At 37.4% G+C, this 13,809-nt stretch overlaps 1 pseudogene across 1 annotated transcript in view; it reads right to left on the bottom strand.

The window, feature by feature from the left end:
• The window catches only part of LOC308547256 (tubulin alpha-1A chain pseudogene), a 137,253-nt pseudogene that overhangs the window by 97,030 nt on the left and 26,414 nt on the right, over window positions 1-13,809 (bottom strand). The gene's annotated exons all lie outside the window — the stretch shown is intronic.

The raw sequence follows: 13,809 nt of genomic DNA, 5'->3' as shown, positions 1-13,809 counted from the left end.
AAGCATAAAGAAATAAAATGGCAATAGATAAGTACCTATCAATAATAACTTTAAATATAAATGGATTAAGTGCTTCAATCAAAGGACATAGGGTAGCTGAATGGATAAGAAAACAAGACCCAAATATATGCTGCCTACAAGAGAACCACCTCAGAACAAAAGACTCACACAGGCTGAAAAACAAAAACAAAAACAAACTTCTGGAGGACTTTAAGAAAGATATCAACAGCAATACAGTCATAGTAGGGGATTTTAACACCCCACTGACTTTACTGGATAGATCTTCCAGACAAAAAAAAATCAACAAGGAAACAGTGATTCTAAATGACACACTAGATCAGATAGAGTTCATTGACATTTAGAGAACATTTCATCCCAAAGCTGCAGAATATGCATTCTCCTCTAGTGCACGTGCGACAGTCTCAAAGAAACAAATCTCTGCAAGTTCAAGAAGACTGAAATCATATCAAGCATCTTCTTGGGCATTCACACCATGGATCTATGCAGCTGTAAAAATGAAGGATCCCTTACCCTTTGAGATAGCATGGTAGAACCTGGAGAGTATTACACTAAGTGAAATAACCCAGTCAGAGAAAGATAAGTATCACATGATCTTACTCATAGGTGGAATCTAATGAACAAAATAAACCAATGAACAAAAAATAGATCCAGAGACATAGAAGCATGGAACAGACTGACGAATCTCAGAGGGAAGGCAGAGGTGGGTGGGGAGAGATTAGCCTAAGAATTTATATACATATATGCATAACCCATGGACACAGACAATAGTGTGGTGAAGGCCTGGGAGGGGAGGGGTACAAGGTAGAGGAGATCAATGGGGGAAAAAGAGGGCATTTGTAATACTTTCAACAAAAAAGATAAATTTTGAAAAATTTGGAACTCAAAGGTTATCATTAACTTAGGTCACTAATGAATCTGTGTAATTGTTTACTCATATTGTCCAACAAAGTGAGTTGGGCTAAATGATTTTAAAGGTCACTTCTAGCCTAAAATTATTGTAACTCTAGATCTTTACACTTAAAGTTCTGTTAAAGTTTAAGTTGGGCTTGATATCACCAAAGTGGGTCAAAATAGTTTATCTACATATTTACCTTTTTAGGTGTTTTCATTCCTTCCTTCAGTTCATTCTGTTTATCTGGGGTCATTTCCCAAGCTGAATAACTTCATTTATATTTCTTGAAATATAAGTGTGTTGTCAGTGAATTCTTTTTTTTGCTTGTTTGATAATGCCCTTATTTTCCTCTACTTTTGAAGGATACTTTTTCTAGTTTTGGAATTCTATGTCAGAAGTGTTTCTGTCTGCATTTTAAAAAATGTCATTACATTGGCTTTTGGCTTTCATGGTTTCTGTTGAAATGCTAGCTCTCCATCTTTTTGTTCTTCTTTTGAAGGTAACATCTTTTTCCTCACAATGCTTTGCAGCTTTTACATTCATCAATGTTTTTCAGCAGTTTGACTATGATAAACCTAAGTTTTTTATTTGCATATATCTAGTTTGAAGTTTGCTGTGTTATGAAGCAGTGGGATGAGGCCTCTCATCATATTTGGCCATTATATCTACAAATATGGTTTCATTCCTATTCCTTCTCTCTTCTCTATTTATAGGACAATTACACATATTTTGACATATGATTGTTATGCTTGTCCTGTGTTATTATTTTACCCATTCTTTGTTTTTTTGTTTTTTTTGTTTTTTAGCATGATTCTTTTGAGATATTTTGAATTGACTTGTCTTCAAGTTTACTGCTCTATGCAGTATGCTGTTAAACTATCTAATACAGTCTTAATTGTAGACTTAAAAAAATATCATTCCAAGAGAACACCACTCAATATTTGTGCCTTTGTGTTAAAACTAAACTTATTTTGAGAATTGCTGATTCAGAAGGGTTAGTTTAATAATTGAAAGATAATTAAATTTAAACTCAATTGAAAGTATATCATTTCAGAATTCATCTAAAGAAATGTTTAGGGGCAAAGGCAATGTGTTCAGTCAGCAAGACCATTCCTTACATAAATATGAATATGAGGGTGCTATTGACAAGTTCAACTTCATGAACTTGTGTTCTCAGAGTGAAACTTGGAGTTTTGAAGGTTATCAGGAGAAGAAGTGGTGCTATAAATATCATAGGGCTATCTTACACAACAGAAAGTTTTTAAAAAAATTAAACTTCTTATTTTGAGATAATTGTAGATTCACATGCAGTTGTAAACAATAATACAGAGAGATCTCATGCACACTTTTCCCAGTCTCCATCCATGGTAACATCATGCAAAACCATAGTACAATATCATAACCAGGTTATTGGCATTCATCAGGTTAAGATACAGAACACTTCCATCACCATAAGATCTCTTATGTTCTCTTTCTTAGCTATACCCACTTACCTCCGGTCCCCACCCTCTCCTTAACCCCTAGCAACCACTGATATGTTCTCCTTCTATAATTCTGTCATTTTTAGAATGTTATATAAATGGAATCATTCAGTATGTAACCTTTTGAAATAGACTTTGTTTCCACTCAGCATAATTCTCCAGAGATTCATCCAAGTTGTTTTTTGCATCAGTAGTTCATTTCTTTTTCTTGCTGAATAATGTCTTATGGTATGGACGTACCAGAGTTTGTTTAACTATTCACCCATTGAAAATCATCTGAGTTGTTTATAGTATTTGGCCATCATGAATAAAGTTGATATAAACATTTGTGTACATATTTTTGTTTACACACAAGTCTTCATTTATCTGGGATAAATGCCTAAGAGTATAGCTGCTGGGCCATATGGTAGTTGCATGTTTAGATTTTTAAAAAACTACCAAACTGTTTTTTCAGAGTAGTTGGACCACTTTAATTCTCACCAGCAATGTGTAAGAGATAGTTTCCTTATATCCTCACCAGCATTTGGTGTTGTCACTATTTTTTATTTTAGCCATTTTGATGAGGGGATAGTAATAGTTCATTGTGATTATAATTTGCATTTTCCTAATGGCTGATGATGTTGAACATCTTTTCATAGGCCTGTTTTTCATCTGTGGATCTTCTTCAATGAATGTCCGTGTCTTTCTTTTGCCATCTTCTAATTAATTTGTCTGATTTTTCATTGTTGAGGCTTAAAAGTTCTTTGTACATTCTAGATACTAGTCCTAAGCCTGATAGGTGGTTTGCAAATATTTTTTCCCCACATCATAACTTGTTAGAGTCTTTTGCAGAGAAAAAGTTTTTAGTTTTTTATTCTTTATTTGAATCATGTTTCAATTACAGTTGACATACAATATTTTATTAGTTTCAGGTGTATACCCCAGTGATTAGACATTACATAACTTACTAAGTGATCATCCAATAAATCTCATACCCATCTGACACCATACATAGTTATTAGAATACTATTGACTATATTTCCTACACTGTACTTTACATCTTTACAACCCTATGATTATTCTGTAACTATGAATCTGTACTTCTTAATCAGTTCATCTTTTTCACCCGTCCTCTCAACTTCCCTCCCATCTGGCAACTAACAAAATATTCTCTGTATCTATGAGTTTGTGTCTGTTTTGCTTGTTCATTTATTCTGTTTTTTTAGATTCAATCCCTTGATAGATATGCATTTATTGCCATTTTATCATTCACATTTTGATCTTTTATTTTCTTCTTCTTAAAGAAGACCCTTTAACAACTTGTTTGGAACTCTCTGTGCTTCCTGGACTTATATGTCTATTTCCTTCACCAAGTTAGGGAAGTTTTCTGTCATTATTTTTTCAAATAGGTTTTCAATTTCTTGCTCTCTTTATTCCCTTTCTGGTACTCTCATGATATGAATGTTGGCGCATTTGAAGTTGTCCCAGAGGCTCCTTACACTGTCTTCAGTTTTGCAGGTTCTTTTTTTCTTTTTGCTGTTTGGATTGGGTATTTTTTGCTTCCATATATTCCAAATCACTTATTTGATTATTGGCTTCATCAATTCTACTGTTGATTCCCGGTAAATTATTCTTCCTTTAAGTTACTGTATCCATTTCTGACTGCTTATTTTTTATAGTTTTAAAGTTCTTTTTTATGCTGTTGAAGTTATCACTAACTTCATGGAGCATCCTTACAACCAGTGTTTTGAACTCTGCATCTAATAGATTGCTTGTCTCCATTTTGTTTAGTTCTTTTTTTGGAGTTTTGTTTTGTTCTGTCATTTGGAACATATTTGTTTGTCTCCTCATTTTGGCAGCCTCCCTGTATGTGTTTCTATGAATTATGTAGAGCTGCTATGTCTCCTAGGCTTGGTAAAGTGGGATTATGTAGTAGGTCTTCTGTAGAGTTCAGTGGCACAGCTTCCCCAATCACCCAAGCTGAGCACCCCAGGTGCTCCCCCACCTCCCCTGTGAGCTGTGTACACCCTTCTATTGTAGCTGAGCCTTGATTGCTGTTGGCCAATTGGCTGCAGGAACTGGCTGCGACCACCAATCACTGTGGAAGATCAGCTGTTCAGGGATCCATCTTACAGAGCAGGACTAACTTTGGGGGGGCTCTGGTGCCTGCTGAGTCTGCCCCTTGAGTGTGTCACTCATAAAGGTGGTTGGGTGGTACTTCAAAGTGGCCTGAAACTTTCTACCAGATGCACTGGCTCTGTGGTCTCACAGGCAGTTCAGACTAAGGTCAGCTGCCACCTATGTTCTGCCCAGGGCCACCCAGCATAAGCTACAAAACATCCTGCAGATGGTTGATACTTGGGTTGGGCTTGGAGTTTCCCAGGTGAGTACAAGCTGTGAACCAAAACCAGCTGCTGCTGGTGCCAGGCCTGGGGCCATTTAGAGAGAGGTATGGGGGCTTGTTGAGGCCAGATGTTGCTTGTATGAGAAATTTTAGGAAAGATTGAAGTGTGAACCAGGACAGGCCATTTGTATGGAAAAGCCATTGGAAACAACTTGGGTGGGCCCACAAGTTGGTTGAAGCAGGGTCTCAGGGAATGACAAAGGTGGGGCAAACTGTGTTAGCCAGGTTGATGGAGACTCAGATATGGCAACTGCCCACTAGCTCTGTGAGAGGAGGGCTCAGAAAAGGAACAATGGCCTTTGCCAGCACTTTTTTCTGGCAGAAACCTGCCCCCCCCCAACTCTTGCACAGATGCCAGGCAATCCATTTCCTCCCTGCATGTCCCTGGTGCCTTTTGAGCTGCTGCCCCAGTGCTGGAGCTCAGAGCAACCGAGTCTAAGTAAGTCCATCTGTGGGCTCTTTAAGAGGAACTGCCTGGGATTCCAGCAGCCCTTCCTCTTGCTCAGCAACAATCCCCTCTGGCTTTTATAGTCAGAAGTTATGGTGAACAACAATCTAGACCCAACCACAACAGGAGAACCCAAAGAATCCACAAAAGAGACACGCTTAGAGCAAAGAGCTCAGAAGTATAAGGAAAAGACACCTCTGGGCTCCACTAGTCTCACAAGACAAAATCCCACCCCACAAAACTGGGAGACAGCAAATATATCTAATATATAGATACAAACACTAAGACCTACCAAAATGGGGAGACAAAGAAACAACTCCCAAATTAAAGAAAAGAAAAAATTGCCAGAAAAAGACTTGGATGAGATGGAGTTAAGAAAGCTATCAGAAACAGAGTTCAGAGTATTGATAATGAAAATGTTAAAGGAACTTAATGAGAAAAACAAGGCATTAGAGGATAAGATTGAGGACCTTAGTGAAAACATGAAAAAAGAAATACATAACATAAACAAAAATCAGACAGAAATAAAGAATGCTGTATCTGATATCAATACACTAGAAGGAATTAAAATCAGGCTCAATGAAGCAGAAAATAGAACAAGTGAGTTAGAAGACAAGGTAGAATAAAATCACTCAATCAGAGCAGCAAAAAGAAAAAACACTTAAAAATCATGAGGACAGTCTAAGGGAGCTTTGGGATAACATGAAGTGAAACAATATTAGCATTATAGGAGTGCCAGAGGGGGAGGAAAGAGAGCAAGAGATAGAGAACTTGGAGAAAATAATGACAGAAAACTTCCCTATGCTGACGAGACAGAAAGCCACAGAGTTGAGGAAGCACAGAGGGTTCCAAACAAGAGGGACACAAAGAGACACACTCAGAAACGTCATAATTAAAATGGCAAATGTCAAGGACAAAGAGAATATTAAGAGCTGCAAGAGAGAGACAAGCAATGACCTACAAGGGACCCCCTCATATGGCTGACAGCTGATTTCTCAACAGAGACTCTTCAGGCCAGAAGAGAGTGGCATGAAGTTCTCAAAGTAATGAAAAGCAAGAACATGCAACCAAGATTGCTTTATCCAGCAAGGCTATCACTTAAAATTGAAGGTGAAATAAAGAGTTTCCCAGACCAAAAAAAAAAAAAAAGGCTAAAGGAGTTCAGTACCATAAAACTTGTTTTGCAAGAAATGCTAAAAGGACTGCTCTAAGAAAAAGAAAAAATGGTGAAAGGTACTTCAGCATAAAGGGGGAAACTCGCATTAAATAAGTTTATATCAATAATAACCTTAAATATAAATGGAATAAATGGTCCAATCAAAAGGCGTAGAGTAGCTGAATGGATAAGAAAACAGGACCCAAATATATGCTGTCTACAAGAGACCCACCTGAGAGCAAAAGATTCACACAGGCTAAAAATAAAGGGATGGAATAAAATATTCCATGTAAATGGAAAGGAAAAGAAAGCTGGGGTAGCAATACTTATTTCTGACAAAACAGACTTCCAAATAAAAACTGTAACAAGAGACAAAGATGGTCACTACATAATACTAAAGGGATCAATCCAACAGGAGTAAATAACCCTAATAAATATTTATGCACCTAATATAGGAACACCCAAATATATAAAAAACTTTTTGGTGGACTTAAAAAATTTCTTGGTGGACTTTAAGGGGGAGATTGACAGCAACACAATCATAGTGGGGAACTTTAACACCCCACTGTCACCATTGGACAGATCATCCAGACAAAAAATCAACAGGGAAACATAGACCTTAAATGACTCACTAGACCTAATGGATTTAATTGACATTTACAGAGCATTTCACCCCAAAGCATCAGAATACACATTCTTCTCAAATGCACATGGAACATTCTCAAAAATAGACCACATGTTAGGGTACAGGGCAAGTCTCTACAAATTCAAAAAGATTGAAATCATATCAAGTATCTTCTTGGATCACAATGCCGTGAAACTAGAAATCAACCACTATAAAAAAAACTCAAAAATATTCAAACACACGAAGGCTAAATAGCATGTTATTAAACAATGAATGGAATACCAATGAGATCAAGGAAGAAATTAAACACTTCATGGAAAGAAACAAAAACGAACAGACAACAACCCAAAATCTATGGGAAACAGGGAAAGCAATCTTGAGAGGAAAATTCATAGCATTACAATCCTATCTCAAGAAACAAGAAAAAGCTCTAATGAACCATCTAACACAACAACTAAAAGAACTAGAAAGAGAGCAAGAAGAAAAGCCCCGAGGAAGTAGAAGGAGGAAATAATAACGATCAGAGCAGAAATTAGTGACATAGAGACTAAAAAAAAGTACAAAAAAAATCAGTGAAACCAAGAGTTGGTTCTTTGAAAAGACTGATGTACCTTTAGCCAGACTCACTAAGAAACAAAGAGAGAGGACGCAAATAAATAAAATCAGAAATGAAAGAGGTGATATAACGACTGACCCAACAGAAATACAAAGAATTGTAAGAAAATACTATGAGTAACTATATGCCAACAAATTGGACAACATGGGTGAAATGGACAAATTCCTAGAAGCATACAACCTTCCAAAATTGAATCAAGAAGAGGCAGAAAACCTGAATAGGCTGACAACAATTAATGAAATTGAAGCAGTAATCAAAAAACTCCCAGCAAACAAAAGTCCTGGACTAGATAGATTTACAGGCAAGTTTTACTAAACATTCAAAAAGAATTAACATCTATTCTATTCAAACTATTCCAGAAAATTCAAAGTAGGGAAAATTCGCAAACTCTTTTCATGAGGCCAGCATCATCCTAATCCCAAAGCCAGATATAGACACTACAAAGAAGGAAAATTATAGGCCAATATCCCTGATGAACATAGATGCTAAAATCTTCACTAAAATACTAGCAATCCAGATCCAGCAGTACGTTAAAAAGATCATACACCACAACCAAGTGGGATTTACTCCAGGGATGCAAGGCTGGTATAATATCCGCAAATCAAAAAATGTGATACATCACATAAACAAAATGAAGGACAAAAATCATATGACCATATCAATAGATGCAGAAAAAGCATTTGACAAAATCCAGCACCTATTTCTGATAAAAACTCTCAGCAAGGTGGGAATAAAGAGATCATACTTCAACATAATAAAGGCCATATATGACAAACTTACAGCCAACAACATACTCAATGGGCAAAAACTAAAACCATTTCCCTTAAAAAAGGCAGGGATATCCACTTTCACCACTCTTATTCAACATAGTACTGGAAGTCCTCGCCATAGCCATCAGACAGGAAGAAAACATAAAAGGTATCCAAATTGGAAAGGAGGAAGTAAAACTGTCATTATTTGCAGATGACATGATACTGTACATAGAAAACCCTAAAGACTTCATCAAAGTACTACTAGATTTGATAAACAAATTTGGCAAGGTAGCTGGATACAAAATCAACATCTGGAAATCAATGGCATTCTTATACACCAACAATGAACTTTCAGAGAGAGAAACTAAAAAAGCAATACCATTTACCATTGCAACTAAAAAAATAAGATACCTAGGAATAAACTTAACCAAGGATGTAAAAGACCTGTACTCAGAAAACTACAGGACACTGAAAAAAGAAATAGAGGAAGATATAAACAAGTGGAAGAATATACCATGCTCATGGATTGGAAGAATTAATATCATTAAAATGCCCATACTACCCAAAGCAATTTATAAATTCAAAGCAATTCCTATTAAAATAACAACAGCATATTTTACAGATCTAGAACAAACATTTTGAAAATTTATATGGAACCAAAAAAGACCCCGAATAGCTGCAGCCATCTTGAGAAAAAGAACAGAGTGAGTGGGATCACATTACTGGACATCAAACTATACTACAAAGCCGTTGTAATAAAAATGGCCTGGTATTTGTACAACAACAGGCATATAGGTCAATGGAACAGAAAAGAGACCCCAGAAATAGACCCACACCATTATGATCAGTCAATATTTGCCAAAGGAGGGCAAGAGCATACAATGAAGTAAAGACATTCTCTTCAATAAGTGGTGCTGGGAAAATTAGACAGATACATGCAAAAAAGAAACTAGACCACCAACTTTCACTATACACAAAAATAAACTCAAAATGGATAAAAGACTTAAATGTAAGTCATGAAACCATAAAAATCCTGCAAGAAAAAAGGCATTAAAGTCACAGACATCCCATGTAGTGGAATTTTCACTGATACATCTCCTAGGGCAAGAGAAACAAAAGAAAAAATAAACATATGGGACTACATCAAACTGAAAAGCTTCTGCACAGCAGAAGAAAACAGCCTCAATATACAAAGGAACCCCACGGTCTGGGAAAACATATTTGCCAAGGATGTGTCTGATAAGGGGCTAATTTCCAAAGTGTACAAAGAACTCATACTACTCAGCAAGAGGAAGACAAACAACCCAATTAAAAAATAGGCAAAGGACCTGAATAGACACTTCTCCAAAGGGGACACACAGATGGCTAAAAGACATATGAGAAAATGCTGGTGAGGGTGTGGAGAAAGGGGAACCCTAGTTCACTGCTGGTGGGAATGCAGACTGGTGCAACCACTATGGAAAACAGTATGGAGGTTTCTCAAAAATTAAGAATGGAGCTGCCTTTTGACCCAGTAACCGCACTTCTAGGAATATATCCTAAGAATCTTGAAACACTAATCAGAAAGACCATATGCACCCCTACGTTCATAGCAGCACAGTTTACAATAGCTAAGATCTGGAAACAGCCCAAGTGCCCATCACTAGATGAGTGGATAAAAAAGCTGTGGGACCTTGACACCATGGAATTCTATGCAGCTGTAAAGAAGAAGGATCTCGTACCCGTTGGGACAGTATGGATGGACCTGGAGAATATTATGCTAAGTGAAATAAGCCAGGCAGAGAAAGAAAAACATCACATGAACTCGGTTATATGTGGAATCTAAAGAACTTAATAAACTGATGAACAGAATAGATTCAATGACATGGAAGCATAGATGAGACTCATGAATGTCAGAGGGATGGAGGAGGGCAGGTGGGTGGAGGGGGAGAGATTAAACAGAGAATTTATATGCATATGTGCACAACCCAAGGACATGGACAATGGTGGGGAGAGGGACTGGGGAGGGGGATGGGACGGGGTGGAATGGGTCATTGGGGAGAAAAAGGGACATCTGTAATATTTTTAACAAATAACAAAAAAAGAAATTATGGAGAACTTCTCTTTTTGGCACTAAAACCCTGGGCTAGGGGTCCTGGTGTGTGTCTGGGACCCTTCGTTCCTTGGGGGGAACCTCTGCAGCTGAGATATCCCTTCGTATTTTTATCTGCCACACATGGGTGTAGGACCAGCCCATTTTGAGTTTCTGCCCCTTCTACCAGTCTTGATGTAACTTCTTTAAGTCCCTAGTTGCAGGACTTTCATTCAGCTAGGTTTCCAGTGGGTTTGAATGATTGTTATTCTGTAGTTTAGTTGTAATTTTGATGTGGTTGTGGGAGGATAACAGTATGCATTTACCTATGGCACCATCTTGACTGGAAGTCTCAAAAGTTTTTAGGTTTGATGAAGCACAATTTTTCAACTTTTACTTTATGAATCGTGTTTTTGGTGTCAAGTTGAAAAACTCTTTGTCTAGCCCTAGACCCTGAAGATTTTTTTCTATAAAGTTTTATAGTTTTACACTTGGGTCCATGATCCATTTTAAGTTAAATTTTTCAGAAAATGTTGGACTTAGGTGTGAGGTTCATTTTTTCCCCTGTGGATGTCCCATTGCTCCAGCATCATTTGTTAAAGTTTATTCTTCCTGTATTGCATTGCTTTTGCACTTCATTAAAAATCAGTTGGGAATATTTGTGTGGGTTTTCTGTCCTGTTCCCTTGATATATGCTTCCATCCCTCTGCCAGTGCCATACAGTCTTTTTTAAAAAAATCCTCACCCTAGGATATGTTTTTATTGACTTTAGAAAGAGAGGAAGGGAGGGAGAAACATTGATGTGAGAGAGAAACATCGATCTGTTACCACCCTTATGGGCCTGGACTGGGGACTAAACCCAAAACCTAGGTATGTGTCATGACCAGGAATCGAACTCACAACCTTTTGTTTTATGGGATGATGCTTCAACCTGAGCCACCTGGCCAGGGCTACAGTCTTGTTTACTGTAGCTCTGCAGTAAGTCTAGAAATTGGCTAGGCTGATCTCTCCTACTTTTTTCTTTTTCAAAATTGTTTTGGCTATTATAGTTTCTTTGCTTCCCATATAAACTTTAGAATAGTCTTCTCTATAGCTTCAAGAATGTTTCACTGGGATTTTGATAGAAATGACATTAAATATGGATGTTTCTGTGGGGAGAACTGATATCTTTATTGTGTTGAGACTTCCAAGCTCGGACACAGATTTCTGTTTATTTGGATCTTGTTTGATTTTTCTCATCAGCACTGTGTAGTTTTCAGCATACAAAATCCTACACAGGTGTTAGAATTACACCTAAGTATTTCATGTTTTTGAGCAATTGTAAATGGTATTATATTTTTAATTTCCATTTCCACATGTCCCTTGTTAGAATATAGAAGTATGATTTTTTTATGTTTATCTGGCAGGACCCTGATCTCATTTACTAGTTCTAGAAGGTTTTATTTATTTATTTATTTATTTATTTATATTTTGGTGAAAGGAAAAATTAATTATTTTTTTACCATTTAATCACTTTTTATTTTTCAAATACAGTTGACATACAATATTATATTAGTTTCAGGTAAAGATTCTTTGGGGTTTTCTATGCAAACAGTTATGTCATCTGCAAATAGGGGTAGTTTATTTTTTCCTTTCTATTCTACATGCTTTTTATTTCTTTTTTCTTGCCTTACTGTATGGCTAATACAATGCTGAGTAAAAGTGGTGAGAGTAGACATCCTGGCTTTGCTCTCCTGAGGAGGAAGCTTTGAATCTTTCACAATTAAGTGTATTAAATGTAGGTTTGGTCAGGTTGAGAAAGTTTTCCTCTAAGATATGTGTTTGTGCTAACAAATTTGGCAATTCTGATTTATATGAGCATTACAGGAGTTTTGCTTTCCCTTTAAAGTTTTTTCTTGTTGATATGATGTTTCAGGTTTTATCAGCATTGTTGCTTCATCTCCTGGATTTGTCATGGGATGCATTACTTCCACAGAGGAACTGTTTGCTATCAATCTTAAACTAACTCACCAAGAATGAAAATATGCCCCAGGTCACAATTTGGATGGTGAAGGACCCACTCTTTTATGGCATTGCATATAACACAGGGGAGTTGTTGGGAAACAACAGAGACAGGGCCTTGAGTTCTCCCAGTCTGTGTCTTGTCTCTTCTCTGTTCCATGACACCCAGGCCTGCAGAGAGCTGATGCTTCAGGCTAGACCACAGGGTGCAGGGCACTTTTCTTTCTAATTCTTGTGGCCACCTGACAATGCAGAGCTCAGATGAGGCCTCTGTCCTTTTCTGATCCCGCCTGAATATTCCTAAAGCCTCATTTCCTTGCATATCAGGGCTTCTCACCCAGCCTGCTCAGTGGGAACTATAGGACAAGAAGGCAAACCACATGTTTTCTTTTTCTTTCCCTTTAGACTTTGCAGGCTGTGAGTGTCTGAACGCATCGCTACTGCTTGCCCACTAAGACTTGCCTATTCCAGACCTCTCCTTGGTGTTAGATATTTGCTTTAAAAAGGTGAGCTTCAATCCCAGCTGCTCACTATTATCAACCACAAAATGAAATAAAAATCTGGCAGATTATATCATTCAGTCCTATAGATATGAAGTACAATGGGTTTTTGTTTGTTTAGTTTGTTTGTTTTAATTATGCAGGAGCATTATCTATATTGATTGACATCTTTAGCATGAGACCAACTGATGCCAGGGGACCCACTGATGCCGTGATGCCCCCTGGTGCCAAACAGCAGTGAGTTTAGATTTAAAGTCCTCAACACCTGGGTTCAAATCCTGGTGTTGCTGCTGAGTAGCTTTGGACCTTAGCCACATCACTTCATCTCTCTAAGCTTCTGTTTTTCCATTTCTGAAGGGGTTTAACCACATTTACTTCTCAGGTAGTTGTAAATATTAAATAAATCAGTGTCTATAAAGTGGTTAGCAGAGCACCTGACACATTTCAGTGTTCAAAAAATGACCATTATTCAAAACCAACCAAACAAGCAAAAATCCTCTTTGGTAACTTCCAGTATCTTTTTTTGTTCTGGCCTATGTTGACATAACTTACCAAGGTGTCATTTTGTTCTCCTCTTCTATATCTCCCTTTGAGAGGTGAACTTCTCAGTGGTGCTGCTACCCAAGATCACCCACCACATGGGAAGAATAGCTCACAGCTGCTCAGCATTCTGGAAGCACCTCTGTGCCCCTTGGACTGCACAGTACCTTTTGACCTCTGGCATTTTTAGTGACATTCCCCTGAGAATTTCAAAGCATTTACAGTCTCCATTCTGCCACTAGAATATTTTATAAGATGTAGCATATAGCAGGGTTGACAGTCATTCCCATAGGTAGTTCTGCATTTTATTGACAGGGTGTTTT

The sequence above is a fragment of the Miniopterus schreibersii genome (assembly GCF_964146895.1).
Source record: "Miniopterus schreibersii genome assembly, chromosome: 1".
Lineage (NCBI taxonomy): Eukaryota > Metazoa > Chordata > Mammalia > Chiroptera > Miniopteridae > Miniopterus > Miniopterus schreibersii.
Note: the sequence above shows the minus strand (reverse complement) of the source record. Positions and strands in the feature narration are given on the sequence as shown.